Source organism: Platalea leucorodia (genome assembly GCF_965183815.1).
Source record: "Platalea leucorodia genome assembly, chromosome: 3".
Classification (NCBI taxonomy): Eukaryota; Metazoa; Chordata; class Aves; order Pelecaniformes; family Threskiornithidae; genus Platalea; species Platalea leucorodia.
Window position 1 is genome coordinate 96,492,311 of NC_138825.1, and position 24,033 is coordinate 96,516,343.

Sequence of the window (24,033 nt, forward strand, 5' to 3'; positions counted from 1 at the left end):
AAGACAGAAAAAACAAGAATGAATTTTGAGGGTAGCTAATTCAAGATGATCTTCTGAGACAAATGTTGGGGAGAAGCTGAGAAAGGAAACAATAAACGTGAAGGAGACTGAATCTGTTCTGTTGGCAGTAAAGACAGAAACTAGAGCTCAGGAAAAAATCATGTCTTCATCAGTTTTGCGGATTTTCCTGAGGACTTAGCAATGGCTGTTATTTACACAGTCTGCCTTTGTCAAGACTTCTCCCAATGTGTAAGTTCTTAAAATGGCCAATTTGAACAATGTGTGATGTTCTTTAACAGGGCCCAAGGCAGTGAGATAAAGTGAACTAAATTATTGTGGATCAGAAATTCTACTACATTTTTGCACTTAATATCTTACTGCTCCTTTAGCAATTAGAGATCATTTCCATTTTAAAAATAGCATGTTCCTATACCATTATACTAATGGTATTTTTTCTTGAAGTACCTGGGATAACATTCGTGGTTTAATCTGTGTTCCTTGTGTAATCTTGTGACCTAAAGTTCTTATAGAAAAAAACAACCTATAACCATATATTAACTAGACCATTTTAATTTAAAGGAGCAAGACCTACTATATAGGGAGCATCTGGGCTAAAATAAGTGTAGCTTTTCACCACAGAGATCCTGAAATATTACAATCCCTAGTAAAAGGCAACTGCACTCTAATTAACATGATGTATAACTGAAGTCTAGTTATGTATCATTGGGTAAATGAAGCTTAAAAAGGAATCAGGAAAACAATAAGGGAGAAAAAAAGCCATTGGCATTGCTTGGAAGAGTAAATTTCTGATGGCAATAGCTTGTACGTTACAGAAGGTCCAAGGTGCCAGGACAAGGAGAACCTGTTGCCTGGTAACCATGGCCAGGGATGGTTTATTTTCCCTGGATGTCTGGCAGAGCTTAAATCTCTAGTGAGTGCAGGTTTTAAAGTAAATTTTTACTCTGTGTGGTCCTTTCTTTACTACTGCTGACACTGGCCAACATTGGCTTCCCATGACAGCCACAGAAAATTTTGGAAGTAGGGATGAAACCCACAGCACTGTGCTGTCAGGTTCAAAACCTAAAAATGCCTCTCAAAAGTATTGCTTTTTAAGAAGGAGTAATTAAATCTAAAAAACTGGCTAAAAGGGAGCCACTGTTACCTTTTATATTCCAGCGTACAATACAAGTGTCAATCGTAAGTATGTAATACAGTACTACAAACACCTTCCAAGTAGGAAAAAAAAAAAAAGTAAGTAATACTGTGCAGCTCTGGAGAACTTTATTTGATCTCACAAACACAAACATTAGCAGTCATCCAAGGCACAGAAAAAAAAAGCTTGGATGAAGTTTAGAAGATGCAAGAATAGTTTGTCAGGAGACAGGCAATAGGGTGTTTACAGAAGTCAGCCATTTTCCTAAGAGCTAAAGTAGGTCAAGACAAAAAAAAATTGTCTGCTTCTTTTTTGAAGAAATTTCTTGCACAGGTACAGTAGTTACTTACAAGGGAAATAAACTGAACTTGTAGCTAGCAGCTATAAGGATACACAAGTGTAAGCAATCCTTCTTTCCTGTAGCAGCCCTAAAATTCCCTTTGACACTGATTGGACATGGCACTTTGCACAGTAAACAATACTACAATTATTTATGTTTTCTTGAAAAAACAAACCCAATCCCCTATGGTATTTTTAAGGTAACCCTAGGCCCAGTCCATTCCACAGTAATAACCATTTTGTGGAGCAGCCTTTGCTCATCAATATTTGAAGGCTGTGGCTGAGGAAATAACCTGATCATGACAATGTAGAGAATTTGGAAAGACTGGGTAAAGAGAGGGAGATATTGATTCCTTTCCTGGCTTGCAGAAGTTTGCAAAAGAAAGAAACATTACAAAATTTTGCAACCAATGGAACACACACCTTCTAGGAGATTTTGTGATTTTTTGGACAATGCATTAAATATTAGCTTGCTATTGCTGTGTGACACTGTGAAACAAAAGCATATAATTTCTGCTGCCTTACTTACATTACCTATTAAATGTACACATTTCAGTGCTTACTAAAAGCATCATTTGGTGGTGTGGGGGAAAGTCTTTTTACACATATGTAAGCTTTAGTCTGCGTTAAGAGCTTAAGTGATGCATCAGCTTCATCTGAGCATAATTTTCTTTGAAGCCAAACCTTAAATCCCTGCTGATGATTGATAGAATCTGAGAGACAAGTTTAGTCCTTGAGACTGAGAGCGGTGAGAAAGGCACAAAGGTGAAAAAAGACATGGCGGAAAATCACAGCGTCAAAGATAGAGGGTCTGTCACAAAGGATGAGGGCGAGTAGCTGAGAGAAGCTGTCAAGCATTGAGAATAATCAGAGAACAGCTGGAAAGGCCAAGAGAGACCCTGGAAGTCAGGGAGCATTAGAGATAGCTTAAGTGTGTCAAAGCCCAGGAAGCTGCTTCCTGGGAGTCCCAGGAAAAAAAGATGGGAGTCAAGATTTTCTCAAGTGATCTGTAGCTTTAGGGGAGCTTTATTTTCAAAAAATCTCAGAAATTCAGTTTTCCCTCTGTGCATCTCCTAGTTTTGGAATTTGGACCTAAGGGTTGTGCCCCTCTCTCCTATAGGAACTGTTTCAAAGGTGCTTCTGGGTCTGCAGACAAATTATAAGTTTGCTGAGTGGGTATAGAAACACTGCCACTGTTATGTCAGGGAATAACACCTCAAGGGTGCTCATTCTGGACACCTGTGCATGCTTCATGAATAACCTACAGTGAAAAGCACTCCTTCTGAGCTACCACAAAAAAACACTCATAGCAGTAAATTGCAGAGCACTAAAGCAGCAGTGATATGTCCTCATGCTGCATCCCAGCACTAGCAGACCATTATGTACACTGCACGTCTTCATCTCCATTATAAAACAGTAGATATAGCTTTTTCATATTTCAGGCTTCGGACCCAGGAGGAGCAGGCCCAGGGACTTCCCAGGCAGTTTACTACCACTTCCACACAGGAATGTGCTTTCACCAGGACAGCACTAAGGAAGTATGGCTATGATACCCACCCTTTCTGTGATCCTTAATTTAGAAAAACAGTTTACTCTCCCGGCAAAAATTCAATGTTTATTGAACATTAACATTGCTGTGCTACTCAAATCCTCCTAGGAAGCAGAGGATTCAGCAAAAGACAGCACTAGCTACTCATGACATGGCTTTCTACCTCCCCTACTTTGAAAGGAGAGAATAACTGAAGCCTTGGGTTTTGATGTTCATCATTCAAAATGAACAAGTTTAGTGAGATGCATTCAGTTTTCCCTCTGGAAAAAGAAACCAGGAGCTAATGATAGAATTAACTCAACTTTATTTATTGACCAGTAAGGAAACTGTTTACAAAGGCTCTTCTAATGCTTTCCTTCATAAATTTTCTGAAAGAAGTATTTACTGTAAATGAATCATATGTTCCTACAGCTTACCCTGAAACATACCATTTCTAGCATAAATTCCAAACTTTTTGAATATTGTTAGTAAATATTTATTCCAGTAGAAATATTTTGTTCAATCATACTCTTTTAGTCACTTACTGGTTTTATTCTATTAAGTGCAGGCAGTGGCAATTTTATATCAACCCGTATGTTTGTATGTTTTTTCCTTCTGTTTCATTCTCCACTTTATAGGACTGTATGCTCTTTGAACTGAATCTCTTTATACTTTTCTGCAACAATTATAATGACTGAAAATTCTGAGTTTGGCTTTTGAAAAACTTAAACAATAGCTAAAGAATATTTACAAAAAGCAAAGAGGGAAATAAAATCAGTCTTGCAACATGCTTTATAATATGTTAATTAATGACAACTGAAGATTAGTCTACCCCACTTATTTTCTGAACCAGTTACTGCTTGTGTAGTAAAATTGTTCTCCCCTTGTCTATTAGAGAAAATAGAATTGCCCTCTATGGCCCCAGTCTTGCAGACAGCTATATCTTCCTCTAACCATTCCATTAGCTTCATTGAAACTACCTGAGTGAACTTACTTAGTTGGGTATGCAAGCGACGGGGAAATTGAAACCTTTATTGTTATGCAGTTTCTGGATGATTTTCTGTCTAGATTTTTCTTCTCTCCAAACCATCAGCTATTATTGGATCATGCAGCTACTTAACAAAATGGTTTGCATTACTCATTCTCCACTATGTCTAATTTGATGTTGATAATGCTCATAATTTATCATATTGTTAAATTTAGTTCTTTGTTGATAGCTGCATCCATTCTAGAAATGCAAATTACTTAAAAGCTGAGCTTTATTTAAAAACAAATAGGAAATACTTTCTTGTCCTCATGGATACAGAGAAAATGAGAAAAACATGAAGATAATTATCAGAGGACAATTAAAAAGATTTGAAAGTTGTTGTTATCATTTAGTCTTGTGTTTTCAGCCAATCTTGTTATATTCAAAAATTTCTCTTATGGTTTCTTGAAATTTGAAGGCTGATGGAGGACCTCTACAAGCTTGAGGAGTGGGCCCATGCGAACTTCATGAAGTTCAACAAGCCCAAGTGCAAAAAGTCCTGCACCGAGGTTGGGGCAATCCCCAGTATCAATACAGAATAGGGGATGAATGGATTGAGAGCAGCCCTGCAAAGAAGGACTTGAGGATATTGGTGGATAAAAAACTGGACGTGAGCCAGAAATGTGTGTTTGCAGCCCAGAAAACCAGTTGTACCCTGGGCTACATCAGAAGAAGCATGGCAAGCATGGCCAGCAAGTCAAGGGAGTTGATTCTTCCCCTCTACTCCACTCTTGTGAGACCCCACCTGGAGTACTGCTTCCAGCTGGGGAGTCCCCAGTAAAAGAAAGACATGAACCTGTGAAAATGGGCCCAGTGGAGGGCCACAAAAATGGTCAGAAGGCTGGAACACCTCTATTTATTACAAAGAAAGGCTGAGAGTTAGGGTTGTTCAGCCTGGAGAAGAGAAGGCTCCAGGGAAACCTTATTGCAATCTTTCAGTATATAAAGCATGTTTATAAGACTGAGAGAGACTTTTTACCAAGGACAAGGGGCAATGGTTTTAAACTGAAGGAGGATAGATTTAGACTTGACATAAGGAAGAAATCTTTGATGACAAGAGTGGTGAGACACTAGAATGGGTTTCCCAGAGAAGTTGTAGATGTCCCATCATTCAAAGTGTTCAAGGTCAGGTTGGATAGGGCTTTGGGCAACCTGATCTAGCAAAAGATCTCCCTGCCCATGGTGGAGGGGTTGGACTAGGTGATCTCTGAAGATCCCTTCTAACCCAAACCATTCAATGAGCCTACCATATTGCGCTGAAATTACTGTATATAATTTATTATTTTCATTAAGTATCGCTCAGAGCTTCCAGAAAGCTCGCTATCTAAGAAGCAACACAAATAATTGTAACAAAATAGTTCAAAATAATTTTTTAAACTATTTTTTGAAACAAAAATAGTCTACTTAATTATTTACTGTTCTCAAACATATTTAATTTTCTGCATAAAATAACCATTTTCCTTACTCTTCCACCTACTCTGGTTCCATCCTCTATACTGACAGAGCATATGGCCTCCTTTTGAGGGTCTTCCTGAATGCACCCTGTATCCTCCACGCAGAGATCAGCAACACGCTGCTGTAGAAAGCTGCGGCCAGGTGCATGCAGTAGGATCAGGGAGAAAAACCTGTTGCACCTGGAGAGGAAGGATGGTGTCATATTTCCAACTGATTCCCAAAAGCACTGTTGGATCTAGGTATGTAGAAACTGCATTTCTTTTGGATCAAGGTAGGACATACTCATCTGACCTAGCACAGATATTTCTGTGTATGAACTAGTCACACAAGGCTCTCATTATGGTCAATGGAGAGCATCAGCAGAAAAACTCAAGGGAAAATGCATCTTATTCAAGAGTAGAGATTAAAGTATTTTATCAAAACTAAATTTTTTGTCTACTGACTGTGGAGTGATTCTAACATGCTTAAGTCTGAAATATGAACTTACAGTATAAACGTCCACAGTTAGGTGAGAGAAATACCATTCATAATGCCTCCGGAGAAGGAAACACCGTTAGGAAAGTAAAGAATCCATAGGAATTTGAGATCTGGGAATGGTAAATTGCTACCAAACTGTTATTCCAATATACAGTTTGGATCTGTCGTTATAAAATGGTTGTGTTCAAGAACTACTTCTGCTAACTTGCCCAAGTGTTTTGGTCTTGTTCTGTTAACAATTAGGCTAAGCAGTAATAAAACCTTTCTAATTCTGAAAACGTGTTTCTGCATATTGTACTGCTGAGAAAGCTGTTCATCAGAAACGCTGAAAATTAGGAAAATATCATAATTCTTTCTGGTTGTATAGAGAATACTGAAAACAGTAATTAAAAGAAGAAAAAAATCAATGGAATGCCATCACCTGGAGATTTACTCATGGAAGGCTTAATTTATTTCAGTTATTTGTTGAATAAGGTTGATTGTAAATAATAAAAATTTCAAAAGAAGTTGAAAAAATTAGGCATATGGGTGTCAATGGGAACTTGGAGCCTAATCCCAGTGCCACCTTTGAAAGTCACAGCTATGCGAGCCAGTACTGTCAATTACTGCCGGTTGTTTTGAGAATACCATTTGGATAACACAATCATAATTTCATAAAATCCATAACTCTTCTACTTCATTGCCAGATCTCCAGTTTTCCACTTTTCAAAAAAACTTTCTTATGCAATTTTTGTTGTCACTGTAAAACCTACAGATTAGTGGACTGTAAATATGAAATATAATCAGCAAACTGTAAATATGAAGTGAATACAAATATATTGAATTGAATGTCAAAAGAAATGGCCTGGTTCCTATAGAAGTTGTATCATTCCATTACACAGGAGATTTATTAAAACACAAGAACACTCCTAACCTTCTGTTCTCTTCTTTTTAAAAGAAAATAATGCCAGAGTTTTCGATTATTTTAGTAAAGTGGTGTTGAATCTACGATTATGCCGAACAATGCAGGTCCAGCTTGCTTCAGAGGATGCAAGGCTTAAATTCTATGTGTCTGAATGGGAGAAAAAAAAAATTATATCCACAGCCTTACATTTCTTGTAGTTTCTGCTACTCTCCTGACTATGTTGGCTTGACTGATTTTCTTGACAAAGCAGTCAACAATTTTTTAGAATTATTTCCCAGTGTACCTTTTGCCTTTTTTTGGATCATTATTTTTCAACATTGTTGAGAATGTCAACATTTTAAAAGATGATTAAAAGCAATTACTTTTAAACAACTAAAAAGTTCACACTCCTTTGGTCCCTCTCCTTCACTATAATAACAATGATGAAGATCAAAAGGAAATTTGTTATGTTTCTGTTGAACAACTTCCCTGTTTCTGCAAAATAATATTGCATAACACCCTGAAAGCTTCCCCCCCCCCCCCCCCCCCGGATTAAATGTGCAAATAATATAACTTCTGCATATTTGTGCTGTGTCTTTTTCCATCTTGAGATAGATTGTTAGCAGTGAGCTAACTGACGGGGTGTCAATGAATTGGACAAGACCTTCTGTAAAGTGTTCATTTCCACAGCCATTTATATTTCCCACATCAATCATATTCAATGGTATCTAACACCAGGCAAGCCACACCAGGCTCTTAACAGACACCTGTTCTGTGTGCATGGTGCCAAGAGGTCTCTGAGAGCTCATTGCCACACATGTTGGGGTTCCTGCTACTTTTCAGTGACCTGTAGCTAAACAAAGTTTTCAAGAACTTAGTCCACACAATAACTTTAAGAACTGGCATATCCTTTCTCCAAAAAGATGCTCTTCAGTCAGACCATAAGGTAGCTCCACATCAGTGTCTAGGTGCAATGCCCAGACAGATTCTGCGTAAATGGTGGGGAGGTACTGAGAGAAAATCACAGAAATTCTTTGTAGAGTTGGGAAAAACTATCATTTAAGTTCAAAAAAGGCCAAGAAAATCAAGTAGCATAAGAGCCATTTTGACCAACTTAACTGGGCTTCTCAGTGGTATCAGATTCTATATATGTTCTTTTACTTTATTCCTTTCATTTTGAAATATTCCTAATCACTACACTACTGGTCTGTAGGCACCTGCCTCTGAAATACATGGAGATGCATTTTACCATCTAATAGTGTATGTTGAGAAAGGAGGACAACTCTACATTTTTTATTGTATCTCTATCTATTGGAAACCCATTGTGTTTTGGACTGTATGAATTAAAATGGACAAACAATGAGAAAATGTTCACTAGGAAATGATCTGCTGGGGTTGAGGGCTAGAGTTAATTTAAAATATCTTTTCTATATTTAGAGTCTTTCTTTAATACTTGATGATATTATAAGCTTGAAATAATAGTTCTTTCTTAATTTAGCTTAAGCTCCATAATACAGATAAGACACTGAAAGTTAAAAGCACCTTTTCATTTGTTTGCAGTGTGGACATACCTGCTGGGGCAGGGTAAAATAGCCCAAAAGAAGATTAAGTACTCCCTGACTGTCAGAAGATGCTATAAACTCTTAAAATAAGTATTATTTTGAGAGGATGTATGAAAAACAAACGAGTAGAAAAGTCCTTGCAGAGACTACACCTTTTTTTTTTTTTTTAATAAGGAAACCGCATTGATTTTTATTCCTTCTGGATTTGTTCTGTTTGAAGAATAAATTGGATCTTGAAACAAAGGCCCTGAAACAGATTCTAGAATAACACACTTTCTGTCCTGGGGTGCTGAAATAGCCCAATAGCATGCATATAGTCTTACACTGTTTGGGTTATTAATAGAAAAAAATATTATTTCTTTGTCATTTACAAACTTTAACTTACTCTGTGAAATATGCCATAATGAAGAGGCCTGTTCTCAAATAAATCCCTTCTTTTGAATGTGTGCCACTTGACCAGGATGTCTGTAAAGTCCTGTTACAATGTCTAGGCAAGTTCTTTTTGTGACACCCAGTCCTGTGATATGTTCCAGCTTTTCCTTCCCAAGCTTATTTGAGCTTGCTGTCAGTTAATTTACACAGGCCTTTTGATAATATTCCCTGTTAGACTTTTGATTCTCTTGGTATAAACATATTTTCTCATAGTCACATTCTATTTGGAAACGAAAAATTAAAAAATCTTCGATGTGATTATTTTCATTATAATTCTTTTTTTTTTTTTTAAACGTGAAAAATTTCCCTGCTTTTAGGGTATGGAGGAGGGGGATCTCATGCATTTATTTTCCAAGTCTTAATTCAGCACTTAGTGAACAAAGCTCAGATTCCAGGGAGTTCAAATCCCTATATGACTAACATCAGTTAGTATCATAGAGAGGCAAGTACTCTATTTATATTCTTTTCTTCTCTTCAGCTTTTCTTATTGGCATTTAGCATGTTAGCATTATTGTGTTGTGCTTACATCTAACTCCAGTTTTCATAAAACTGGCAGATCAAGTTTGTTGTTTTGTGTAACTTGTGATGAACTACTTGACAAAGAGTATCAGCTTCCATTGTTTTCTTTAACGATTGTCTGTGTGCTTCCTGAAACAACCTCAACTACTTCACATGTTGGAAATTTAAGCTCCTCTTACATTTTCTTAGAGATTTATAAAATCATGATTTTTTTTGAAGGTTGGGGGAACAATTAGAATATCTATTTTGATGTCCTCTGTAACAGAGGCCATAGCCCATTTCTTGTAATATCGTTCTTTATCACAGCATCTGTAATTAGTCTTTGCTTAGAATATTCATCATTATTTAGTTTTATTATGGAGTTTTAAAAGAGTAACCATCTTTTAACATAAGTAAAAAAGGCTGACAAATAGAAAAAAATTAAAGGTTCCAAATAGAATTTCTTTTTGTTTGCTTGAAAAGAGTTATTCTGCAATATTTTTAAACTGTAAAGTTTCATTCTAGGTACAAATTCATGTTAGAACATGTATAGTTTGGTCTTGCTTGCCTGTTGTAACAGGATGGAATTTACTGAAACTGCTTGCTTATCACATTAATTTCTAATGCCATCACAATATTTCTTTTGAAAAGCTTTAACATTTTGGAAAACCACTGACATTTGGTCCATCTGAGTGAAGTAAGATAGTTCTGAGCTCATATCAAAATAAACTGTAAGCTGATAGTGGCTTCATCAGTGATATTTTTTCTAGGCTTTAGGTATCATTACACGTACTTAGTTACTGATAGGATTATTCCTGGCAATGTACAGGTAAAATTGTTGAGTCCAATGAACTCTTAATGAACATTTGTTATTATCTACATACCAAAGGGTGGTTCTTTTCTCATACATGCATCCCATCTCATACATTTTCTAAGAAATATCCCTGACAATTTTAAGAGGATAAATTCTGTATTCTAATTCTCAAAAACTTCACTTGTGAATTTCTATTTGCTGTTCTCCAGTGACTTTGACACGTCAGGGACATATTCTACTTATGAATAAATCCATGGAAAAAACCCTCTAGCCTCTCTATTTGAAGAACAACTTTCAGCTTGGTGAGTGCAAATGTCAGTCGATATCTGGCCAATAGCCTAAAACTCTTAAAATTTTTGTTGTAACGATCCTGTTTTCTTTTTTCTTGGACTTAAGACACTGTCAGTGATCTGTGTGATACTTAAGGAATTTATCTGCTTCACACCAGTGTGAAGGAGTACTTCATGCTTCTCATATTCAGCTCAGCCCTTATGACTTGGGTATAAAGTTATGGTGGGTGGACCCTATCCAGTAGCTAAGCCCCACACAGCTGCCCATGCACATCTCCACTAGCAGGATGGGGAAGAGAATCAGAAGAGCAAAAGTGAGAAAAATCTTGTGGGTTGAGATAAAGACAGTTTAGCAGGGAAAGCAAAAGCTGCATGTGCAAGCAAAGCAAAATAAAGAATTCATTCCCTAATTGCCATCAGCAGGCAGATGTTTATCCATTTCTAGGAAAGCAGGGCTTCATCACACGTAACAGCTACTTGGGAAGATAAGGCCTTAACTCCAGACATCATTCCCTTCCTCCTTCTTTCCCCAGCTTTTATTGCTGAGCATGACATCACATGGTATGGAATATCCCTTTGGTCAATTCAGGTCAGCTGGCCCAGCTGTTTCCCTTCCCAACATCTTGCCCACCCCCAGCCTACTTGCCTGGGGGGCAGAGTGGGAAAAAGGAAGAAAAAAAAGATAACCTGAATGGGTTCTCTTGGGGGAGGCAGTGTAAGAAGCAGAAAGGCCCTTTATACTGTGCAAGCATTGCTCAGCAATAGCCAAAACACTGGCGTGTTAACACTGTTTTGGTCACAGATCCAAACCACAGCACCATAAGGGCTTCTGTGAAGAAAATTAACTCCATTCCAGCCAGATCCAGGACAAAAGTCAAATTCCCTCTTGTTTTTTCTGGGCCTGATTGTTAAAAACTTTGATCCATATCATTCCATCTCCAGTAGGAAAAGTAGAAGATATCGACAACTGACAGTTGAGACAATTTTCAGGCAGTTACAGCTTTTAACTTCATCAGCCCAGGATGACCCTAGATGTCAGGTCTCACACTTCTCAGGAAAGTGCTGTAAGTACCAGGCAAATGGTGGCATCCTCATTCCTTTGCAGAACACCTCAGAGGCAGATCAGCCCCTTCATGTTTTTGGACTTTCTTCTTGTTTTTCTCTCTCATTACATCAGGACTGCACATCGGAGTTACACATTGTTCTGGCAAGCTGAAACATTTGGAAAACTGATTTGGTTTTATGTGGTTTTTAGACTGTGGATTCACAAATAGACTTAAGTGTTGCAAGACTGACCAGTACAAGGTTTTGGCACTACTTAGTGATTAGGGTATTTGTTCAAGAGCTGATTTCTGTGTTTTTGTGATGGGTTGACCCTGGCTGGACGCCAGGTACCCACCAAAGTCACTGTAGCACTCCCTCTCCTCAGCTGGACAGGGGAGAGAAAAGATAAAGAAAGGTTAATGGGTCAAGATAAAGGCAGGGAGAGATCATTCACCAGTTACTGTCATGGACAAAACAAACTCAACTTGGGGAAATTATTTTAATTTATTACCAATCAGATCAGAGTAGGGTAATGAGAAATAAAACCATATCTTAAAACACCTTCCCCCGACCCCTCCCTTCTTCCTGGGCCCAACTTCACTCCCGATTTTCTCTACCTCTTCCCCCCAGGCAGCTCACTGGTATGAGGAATGAGGGTTGTGGTCAGTTCATCACGCGTTGTCTCTGCTGCTCCTTTCTCCTCAGGGGGAGGACTTATCACACTCTTCCCCTGCTCCAGCATGGGGTCCCTCCCACAGGAGACAGTCCTCCATGAAATTCTTCAATGTGAGTCCTTCCCATGGGATGCAGTTCTTCATAAACAGCTCCAACATCGGTCCCTTCCAAGGGACCTTCCCTTCCTGTCCCTTCAGGGACAGACTGCTCCAGCATGGGTCCCCCACGGGGTCACAAGTCCTACCAACAAATCTGCTCCAGTGTGGGCTCCTCTCTCCACAAGTCCTGCCAGGAGCCTGCTCCAGCACAGGCTTTCCACAGGGTCACAGCCTCCTTCAGGCATCCACCTGCTCCAGCGTGGGGTCCTCCATGGACCGCAGGTGGATACCTGCTCCACCATTGACCTCCATGGGCTGCAGGGGGAAAGCCTGCCTCACCATGGTTGTTACCACAGGCTGCAGGGGAATCCCTGCTCCGGTGCCTGGAGCACCTCCTCCCCCTCCTTCTTCATTGACCTTGGTGTCAGCAGAGTTGTTTCTCTCACATATTCTCACTCCTCCTTTTGGCTGCAATTGCGCAGGTTTTTTTCCCCCTTCTTAAATATGTTATCACAGAGGTGCTACTGCTGTTGATGATTGGCTTGGCCTCCAGCTGGCACCGGCTCCATCGCACATAGGGGAAGTTTCTAGCAGCTTCTCACAGAAGCCACCCCTGCTACCAAGACCTTGCCACGCAAACCCAATACAGTTTTCCCTGGCCTCTGCCTTTTCAGGCTCAGAAGCTTTGCCTTTTCAAGCCATGAACTGTGCTGACGTTGGTGGGAGGCTTATGTCCCTTCTCTTGAACCAATACGAAATTGCACAGCAGGAGAAATATGTTGCACATTGCAGGACATTGCACATCAGGCAAGGCAGAGAAAAGAAAGAACCATTGGGCAGTGAAAATTAGCCTGTGTTGAAGTGAACAAACTATTATCAGGGGATATTTCAAAGTACAGCAACTAGATTATGTAAAAATTATATTCATGAGCTCTTCTTTTAGCATTTCCAACTTTGCTTCCCCGTGTGTAAAAAAAAAAAAAAGAAGAGAAAGAGAAGGAAAAAACAATGTAACCCCCAAACTTGTCGATGCCACTGTAAAATTGAGCAATGAGCCAGGAAGCTCTTGAATTTATAAGTCTGATTTGCATCCAAATCAGATTAATTTTGCTAGGATGAGCAACCTCATATGCTGGAATTAGGAGAGGATCTTTTTTCTCTAACTGTATATTTTCCTTTAAATTATTAGTCCTGAAATATGTTTTTCAGTGAAAGTTCCTAGAGTTCCACTGATTTCAGTGGATTTTTCACAGACTTAAGGATATTGTCAGATTGATCAGTTACTCTACAGGTCTAAAAGCACTTTCTCATATTGACATTTTTTATATATTTTATTATTAAGTAGAAAGGCAGAAAAAGGCTGTGAGAGAGAAGCCATCCTGTTCTGGAGCTTCATTAGCACCAATAAATCCTGTTGCGTGTAAATGATCTGAAAAAATCAGAGCAATTAGCTTTTCCTTTTAACTTGAGTGTTTTGGTGCAGATTGGTAGCTAATCAAGCTGGGTAATTGAAATAGAGCATGTAAAAAAATTGTTTATGAGTAATATTGTAAACACGCATTGCAGATAGTTCTGTACCTGCTTTAGTGCTGTAATAAAATAAGCAGTGAAATCAGCATTGCATCCATTTAGGTGTAATTGTACAAATTGCTAGCTAATCAGAGTGAGAAAATTGAGCCAGGGCTTGGGAGAACAATACTGTGTGCTATTAACTTGGTGTTTAACTATGTATTTAAAACATTTGGAGATGAAGAATTTTTAAAAAATAAACACAGATTTATTTTGTTATAAAAAATGTGCCTGATTCTGGGTTGGTTTCATTAGTGTAATCCAGAAGAAAGTCCACTGACATTTGTGAAGTTAATTCCAACACAAACTGATGTAAGCAGTATGAGAATCAGCACCATTTACTTTATTGTTTTCTGCTGTGTTAAGCCATAGGCGTTTCATTAGAAATGCAAAACTGGTCAAATGCATAAAATTCCCACAAATAAACAGCTCAGTTTATCAAGCCAGCTGCATTCAGCAGTTCAATGGATTTTGACATGCTCAACACAGCAGGGACTTACTGGAGCCATGTAAGCCTGGCTCAAAGGCTTGTGAACTTTTCAAGAAGTTCAAAAAAGCTTGAAAATTAATGAGATAGGGAAGGATTGACTTGATACTTCTTTCCTGTAAATTCTGTTTTATTTAAAGTTTTACATGCTCTAGTGCTGTGCATTAATGTGTGAACTATCCAGCCTTGTGGATGTAACCTGCTATGTTTTTGAATTTTAAGAGGTATGACACAAAATAAAGCTCACCCATATCGATCTGGCAAAAACATTTAAACACTGCTGTCATTTACCTTGAAACTGAAACAGTTTTTTCCTAAATGTAGATTTATACTTTTTTGAAACTTAAATCCATTATTATTTATTCTATGCACTGTGGTCATAAATAGAGTGTTCCTTTCTTTCCAACAGCAGCCTTTCATATTTTTGAAGGCTATCACAACCCACCCCAGTCTTCCTCAGGCTAAAAAACTCAAATTTTTTCAATGTTTTCTCATAGGTCATGTTTTCTAGACTTCTGATCATTCTCATTGCTCTCCCCTATACTACCTGGACCCAGTTTTTCAGCCCTGAGGCCTACCAATAACAAGCAGAGGGAAAAAATTATTACCTGTATCTTACAGGCAATGACGTTTTTTATATATATCATGATAATCTCTGGGGCTTTTTTTGTTGTGGTTTGTTTTGGTTGGGCTTTTTTTGGCTGCATTTTGACTCTTGTTCTGATCATGATCTGCTACAACCCCTACCTCCTTTTACACAGAACAATTACCCAACCAGATGCCTTTGAAACAAGTTTATACACATGATTAATCACTTGGCACTTGCTTGTGTTGAATTTCATCCAATTGTTTCTTCAAATTCTCAAAATTATTTTAAATTTTCTTTCAATCCAGCAGCATATAGGCTACCCATGTTGGCTTAAGCTTTTTGGAATGGTTAATAAGAACACCGTGTACTTAGTCAACAAGGTCACTGATGAAAATATCGAATGATGCCTCACTCAAGACAAGAGGAATTAAACTTGACAGAGAAACAGACAACTATTTTTAAGCACGTGGATTTTGTTAGTAATAAGGTAGATATACAGACACACATGCACACACATATAAATGTAAAAGTCTCTGGGGCCAGATGGGATCCACCCAAGGGTACTGAGGGAGCTGGCAGAAGTGCTCACCAAGACACTTTCGATCTTCTGTCAGCAGTCCTAGCGAACTGGAGAGGTCCCAGTTGACCGCTAACTAGCAAATGTAACGCCCATCTACAAGAAGGGCCAGAAGGAGGATTCGGGAAACCACAAGCCTCTCAGGCTGACCTCGATGCTGGAGAAGGTTATGGAGCAGATCATCCTGAGTGCCATCACGCAGCACATAGAGGACAACCAGGGGATCAGACCCAGACAGCATGGGTTTATGAAAGGCAGGTCCTGCGTGACTAAGCTCTTCTCCTTCTATGACTAGGTGACCTGCCTAGTGGATGAGGGAAAGGCTGTGAATGTTGTCTACCTAGACTTTAGTAAAGCCTTTGACACCATTTCCCACAGCATTCTCATGGAGAAACTGAATGCTCATGGCTTGGACAGACATACTTTTTGCTTAGTAAAAAACTGGCTGGATGGCTGGGCCCAAAGAGTTGTGGTGAATGGAGTTAAATCCAGTTGGTGGCCCGTCACAAGTGGTGTTCCCCAGGGCTCAGTATTGATTAATATCTTACTTATCTTACTGTTAATACCTTATCTTACTGTTTAATACCTTTATCAATGATCTGGACGAGGGGATCGAGTGCACCCTCAGTAAGTTTGCAGAAGACACCAAATTGGGTAGGAGTGTTGATCTGCTGCATGGCAGGAAGGCTCTGCAGAGGGACCTGGACAGGCTGGATCGTTCGGCCAGGGCCAACTGTATGAGGTTCAACAAGGCTGAGTGCCAGGTCCCGCACTGGGGTCATAACAACCCCATGCAACACTACAGGCTTGGGGAAGTGTGGCTGGAAAGATGCCTAGAGGAAAAGGACCTGGGGGTGCTGATCGACAGCTGGCTGAATATGAGCCAGCAGTGTGCCCAGGTGGCCAAGAAGACCAATGGCATCCTGGCTTGTATCAGGAATAGTGTGGCCAGCAGGACCAGGGAGGTGATAGTGCCCCTGTACTTGGCACTGGTGAGGCCGCACCTCGAGTACTGTGTTCACCTTTGGGCCCCTCACTACAAGAAGGACATTGAGGTGCTGGAGCATGTCCAAAGAAGGGCAACAAAATTGGTGAGGAGTCTAGAGCAGAAGTCTTATGAGGAGTGACTGAGAGAACTGGGGTTGCTTAGCTTGGAGAAGAGGAGGCTGAGGGGAGTCCTTATTGCTCTCTACAACTACCTGAAAGGAGGTTGTAGCAAGGTGGGGGTCAGTCTCTTCTCTCAAGTAACAAGCGATAGGACAAGAGGAAACGGCCTCAAGTTATGGCAGGGGAGGTTTAGATTAGATATTAGGAAAAATTTCTTCACCAAAAGGGTAGTCAGGCACTGTAAGAGGCTTCCCAGGGAAGTGGTTGAGTCCCCATCCCTGGAGGTTTTTAAAAGACAGGTAGATGTGGCGCTTAGGGACATGGTGTAGTGGTGGACTTGGCAGTGTTAGGTTAACGGCTGGACTTGATGATCTTAAGGGTCTTTTCCAACCTAAATGATTCTATGATTCTATGAAGTATATTTACATGAATATGTATGTGTATTCAATTAAGTTTTCTTCAGGTTTTATATTATGAAAATTTTAATATTCAATACAAGGATAATTAAGAAAGAAGACAAATAAAAGTTGAGTTGTGCCCAAGTTTCTTTGCTGTCTATTGGGATATTTAATTAAGATTTAATAAGTCTGACCCTAGGTTACTCACTTGTCTCTTAATGATGATATCTCTTCACCACTTCTCTTTCCATTTTGTTACTGCCTTAGCCTAAATTACTTCAGCACCCATTTCCATCTAAGAAATTTGCAGGAAGTAATGCAGTAAAAAGGATTGTGTAATATTGTGACATTTACAGTGTTGTAATGGCCAAAAAGTTTTTAATAAGAAATAGTTAATGATTGGTGATGAAAAAATAGATCAGTAATTGTACGGCCTTGGGGTAAGTCAGAGAGAACAAAAGGAAAAGAAGGAAGACAAGGCACCTGTCAGTAACCACCACCAATTCTTTAATTATGTTGTGGGCACCATCAGAAAGCCAGACTAGAAATATATACCTATCAGCGTTGCTTTGTAGTAGCCCATCTGTATAATGCCAGTCTATAGCTTTTTCACAAGAAGTCACTCTTTAAATCAGAACTGAGCCCCTATAATATTTTTCTTGAATATTCAGTAGCACTACTAACACCACAGTATACTGGAGCATCTATGTTTTTTTATTGCATTGTTTATTTGCTCTTGCTGTATGTAGGGAATGATATTTTTATTAAGAAATCAAAGGTTATATTCCAAAACTCAAGAAGAAATTAGTTTGCACAAATACGATAATGACATTTCTCTCTTATAACTTGAACAGCAAGTTAGGAGAAACAGAATTCAGTCAGTGGATTCCTGTGAATGACTTAAAACAAGAGAGAAATAAGAAATTGGGTTGCATGCTTAAAGATTGGAGTACATTATTCACTTCTGAAATACTCAGCATTATAAGTCTGTGATATTTTAAGCAGAAGATTGTAATTTACAGATCTCCCATAGGACTTGGTTTTTAGGACATTATTTTCCTGCCTTTAGTAGAGAAATTGTCTTTGTATGGTGACTGAAATAAAGCTCAAACCAAATTAAACCAGGATCTTTTGAGGGAATATGGAAACAACTGGGAAAGAGTCAGATACAGGGGTACCGACATAAATAAAAATCTCTTAAGGTAAAAAAAATTAGAAGCAGAATTTCTGTGGAATCAGATACTACAAGCAGAGGGGTTTTAAGGTGAAGATTGCTCCCTTTAAACTATGACAGTTCAAAATGATGAAAATCCAAATATTCATACCATGAATAAAAACTATAAAAACTGGGGCTATAAAACATGAATTTGTTCTACAAGTAGAATGATTTAATGTAGAATCATCACAATGGTAACATACAAAAATGCATAAGGAAACAATCCGTGCAGGAGGACATACACTTCTTTGTTTGTAATACACAGATAAAAAAGGAAACTGATTCAAACAGAAGACTTCATGGCCCACCACATACCTGTACTAATAGATTTTTGGAAATTATTTTGAGCATCAGAAAGCAGCCCCAGAAAGCAAAACTTATTCCACTGTTCTTCTCTCAGTAGTTTCATACAAAGCTGGTACTGCAGTATGAAAATAGACAGTATAATCTGTAGCAAATATGTCTAAAACTGAGCTTGAAAGGCCCTCCTATCCATTAGATTCCTGATCCTATATTATCTGACACTCAGAAGAATACCCTATGAGAGACATAAATAACCAATATGTTGAGGTAGTCTTAGCCGGGTTGGAGCACCAGAGAATGTTCTAAGTAATCAGATGGAAAACTTTCATGGTATAGTCATGCTGGGCACCTACCCGCCCCACCCCCCATTCTGAGCCTTCTTCTCTCCCAAAAACCCATAATCTAATTTTTCTTCAAGCAGAAACATATTTAGAAATATAAATGAATTAAAATCACTGAACCTTGTTTTTACACCAGCTGAACTTACACAAGCAGAAACTATTTCTGGTTTTTATATATGAGAATGGGTGTAAACATGCTTGAATTTTTCATTATTTGAACTTATCTTTGGCCAGCAACTGTCAACTCCATTTGGTATCATTAAAAAAGAAAAATAAAAGATTATGGAAAAATTTGCAGGCTAAGAGCAGATGAGTAGAATGAACATTTAATTAATATCACAAAATGAGAGATCATCTGGTTGAAATAAGAGAAATGGTTCTGAATTTTTTTAAATAAAGTCTATGAAAGTCAGAAGAAAGACGACAACTGCAAGTGAAAAATAAGAGAACATGGAAGAGCTGTGCGGTGCCTGCCAGTAGTAAATGACATTTGTTTTACTAGTATGTTTGAGATTACCTTCCTTAACATCGACAGGGTTAGGTGTAGCCTTCCGGAAGGAGGGACATATTGTTTCTTTGTTTCTTCTACTTGTCTGTACCCAGGGAAGGAAAGCTCCAGGAGGCTGTAAAGTGTAATAGAAGTCATGAAGGAGATCTCGCCCAGCGTTAAAAGCCTGGAGCTGAAGCAGGTACAATACCATTTTGAGGAGCAGGGAGTAGACAGTCAGAGCTCAAAAATCATAGGAAAGATTCCTGAAGGATCAGAAACTATTTTGAAACTGCCATAGTATCTCAAGAAAGCAAACTTCAACAGCAATGTCATTATGAAGACCTGGAGGAGTATGGAGCATAAAGTATGAGAGAGTTGTGTTTCAAAAAACCTAAAAAGCATAGCTTACATATAAATGTACTATGATGATGAAGAGACCCTCAAATAGAATATCCAAGTTTTATGGACAAATAGATGAATAGATTGAAGGTCCTGAACTCTGAATTTAGAAACAGATTATTTGCAGGTTCCTTTCTCTCAAGTGTCAAATTAATGCAACATTTAAAACTTGGAGAGTTAGGAAAGGGCACTATTTATTTACTGTCCTCTCATTTGGATTACGAGGCACTCCAATAGTGTTTCATTGATTAATGGATATTCTTTGAAGAGATATGAAGGGTATACAGCTGCATATTTTAGCGATTTGCCTGTATCTAGCACCACTTGAAAGAAGCATCTAGAACATCTGGAGGAAGTGCTCCAAGAGATCAGAGACTGTATTAAATTTAGGCTGATATACAGAGGAACAAAAATAAATTAAATCTGTATTTTATGCTAAAAGAAGGAATACTAATGTTTACAAGTCCAAAATATGCTAGACAGTCCACTGCAAGAAGCCATCAGTAAATAAGAATGCGTGGGGAATTTATTCCTAACTTTTCTACATTTAACCTGTTTATCATTCAAACTGAAGGTGATCTGGAGAAATGAATCAGCTAGACCTGCCAGGCAATGAAGATAACCATCTGTGAATGCAGGGCTTCAGAGCCCAGAATTGCTGGCTGTGTGCACAGCCCAACTCAAATATTTCAAGAATCAGCATGGGAACAGTTTTTCTAAAAGGAAAGAAGCAACAGATGTAAATGCAAAATTGTTTCTAGCTAGGGACAAGATACAGCAGAAAAAGCACTTATGGATGTAGAATCATAGATTCATAGTACTGTAGAATAGTTTGGGTTGGAAGGGACCTTTAAAGGTCATCTAGTCCAACCTCGCTGCAATGAGCAGGGACATCTTCAACTAGGTCAGGTTGCTCAGAGACCTGTCCAACCTGACCTTGAGTGTTTCCAAGGATGGGGCATCTACCACCTCTCTGGGCAACCTGTTCCAGTGTTTCACCACCCTCATTGTAAAAATATTCTTCCTTATATCTAGTCTGAATCTACCCTCTTTTAGTTTAAAACCATTACACCTTGTCCTATCGCAACAGGCCCTGCCAAAAAGTTTGTCCCTATCTTTCTTAGAAGCCCCCTTTAAGTACTGAAAGGCTGCAACAAGGTGTCCTCAGAGCCTTCTCTTCTCCAGGCTAAACAACCCCAATTTTCTCAGCCTTTCCTCATAGCAGAGGTGTTCCATCCCTCCGATCATTTTTGTGGCCCTCCTCTGGACCTGCTCCAACAGGTCCATGTCTGTCTTGTACTGAGGACCCCAGAACTGGATGCAGTACTCCAGGTGGGGTCTCACAAGAGTGGAGTGGAGTGGGAGAATCACCTCCCTTGACCTACTGGTCACACTTCTTTTGATGCAGCCCAGGATACAGTTGGCTTTCTGGGCTGCGAGCGCACATTGTCAGTTCATGTCCACCTCTTCATCCACCAGTACCCCCAAGTGCTTCTCCACAGGGGTGCTCTCAATTCTTTCATCCCTCAGCCTGGGTTTTGCCTGACCCAGGTGCAGGACCTTGCACTTGGCCTTGTTGAACCTCATGAAGTTCACATGGGTCCACTTCTCAAGCTTGTCCAGGTCCCTCTGCATGGCATCCCATCCCTCAGGCATGTCAACTGCACCACTCAATTTGGTGTCATCTGCAAACTTGCTGAGTGTGCACTTGATCCCGCTGTCTATGTCACTGATGAAGGTATTAAACAGCACTGGTCCCAATACGGACCCCTGAGGGACACCACTTGTCACCGATCTCCATTTGGACATTGAGCTGTTGTTCACTACCCTCTGGATGCAACCATCTAACCAATTCCTCATCCACCGAACAGCCCACCCATCAAATCCATGTGTCTCCAATTTAGAGAGAAGGATGTTGTGGGGGACTGTGTCAAAGGCCATAGAGAAGTCTAGATAGATGACATCCGTAGCTCACATAAAAGGCTAATGGAGAGTTCTAGGTCAGGTTTGTATGTAGACCATTTGGTTTTGTTTGAAGACTGCAGAGTATAAGAGATGAATTTTCTGGGACAACTGGGCACCATGGCATTCAGCATTTAAGATAATCCAGAAAACAAAAGTAAGGATACAGTCTCATGGTTAGCCCTAAAGGAGAACAACATATTAACTAGCAATGCATTGTTGTATAGGTTGGAGAGAAGAACAGATGTCCTAAACAGCTGCTTTTGATTAGAAAGTGGAAGTGAACCCAATGCATTCCTAGAGAGCGAGATGCTGCACTGGACACACGTAAGATTCCTAATGGAGACACACAAAAATCATGCTTCAGAGAAGGCAGAAGGAAAGAGGATATTTGACAGATGTGGAAGTGTGGCCTGCTTCTTAACAGTCTTGGATTTTGCTGGATATGCAAAAGATTTTGGGAGTCTAAAAGAGGGGGGAGACCCAGATGGTATTGAACTAGAACCAATCTACTCCTTTCTAAAGAGATTTTATTAATCTCTTCTGGCCTCCTGTCTCTGCTTCTTTTTCAACCGATAATGGCTAGATCATCCCAGGCCACTTGACATGCCAGGCAGCTTGTGACCTAAGTCTGAGACTCTAGATACTCTCCTTTCTGCTTAAACTCACTAGTACTTGCTAGCAATCAACCTCAGTCTCCCTTAACAATGACAAAGTACAAGAGCAACAGAATATGACCAACAAAGCCAATGAAAAAAAGCCACCACCTCATTTAGTGCCCATTTGCACTTGGTCTTGCCCCAGCTATTGGAAAGGATAATTGAATTGTTTAATTTGCAGCTGTATTTTTTTAGCAGGTTTTTTCCCCTACTCTCGTTATTGAGTGATACTTAACTCACATAAGAGTAATTTAAACTGAAAGTCTGCCTTTGCTTTGCATAAAACTGAACTCAGTTGCTTTATAATGAGAAAATAAACAATGTAGTGCTTTAATCATTGTTGTTTTACACCTGAAAACTGTTATGTAAACTACATAAACACCTCTATGTTCTGTTACATATGTCACTTTCATTTTCTACAGTCAGTGTTTAATTAGATTGGCATCTGAGAAGCTAACTGAAATCCATTTACTTTCATCTGGCATGAACTAAACATTGACACTAGATCTCTGTGAATACTAAAAAGACTGCCTGATTAAGATGAGCCATAACAAAACCAGAAGAAAAGGATTCTGATACAATCCTGATGACAAAGGAAATAGGTTTAATGCCAGTGAAATACATGAGTGGAAGGATTACCTTTGCTGAACGTTATCATTCTTCCTCTTAAACTTCTAACATCTCTCCTGGACTGCCACTCTAAATTAAGATAATTTTTATATACATGAGATTAAACAAAATCAGACAAATTGTTTTCCAAGGTGTTTTATTTAATGGAGAGTGCAGATAAAATAGTGAATAAGATCTTATTAGCACTCATTAGGAGGCAATAATGATGGACAACACATTGATCAGCAAAGGAAAACATGCAATACACCATTCTTTGATTAATGGGAAGACTGCTTGCAGCATGTTCTTTCTGCAGCTGTTCTTGCCTCTAGTGGGATCGTGTATCTTGTTTAATGATATAACTCATAAAATGAGTACCCCCTACTTCTATATTTAGCATTGAATGTCAACCCACCAGTTTGGCCAGGCAAAATGATGAAATAAGGTGGCTGAGTCCCCAGTATAGTGGATGGAGGCAATTAGATACCTCTAAGAGATTAATTGTCCCTCTTGATATGTGAGCTCCCCAGGGGAGCCAAGACCACTAAGAGCAGGGTGTGATTGAACTTCAGAGAAACTGAACTCCAGAGCCTGAACCCTAGACTTAAAAACTGTCAGGAGATAACTTCTGTTTATTGGGAAGCCAGCATGGCAGAGGTCTTCTCCTGAGGACAAATCCTTAACTAGATGAACTCCTATGTCCTTTGTGTAAAACCAAGAAAAATTAAATATTATGTACAGTAATTCAGTGATGAGAAAATCCACAGGATGTAAATGAGTAAGCAATAGAAGAGACTGTGTGTAAAAATGCTCTCAAACTTGGGTATGAAAGCCAGGTCATTGTATTCTGGGAAAGTAGAAATCAGATGAGAGAGAAAGAGTCTACAAGTAAGCAAGAGGAAACAATTCAATGGGCTGGGCTCCTCTACATATTTTGTGCCTGGGTGATCTGATGAGGGAATTTAAATTAACCTGCATAGGGAATTTCTGTTGCCTTCAGGGTTACATAGCTGTAGTACTGTGAGGTTTCTAGTACTTAGTAATTAGGTAAA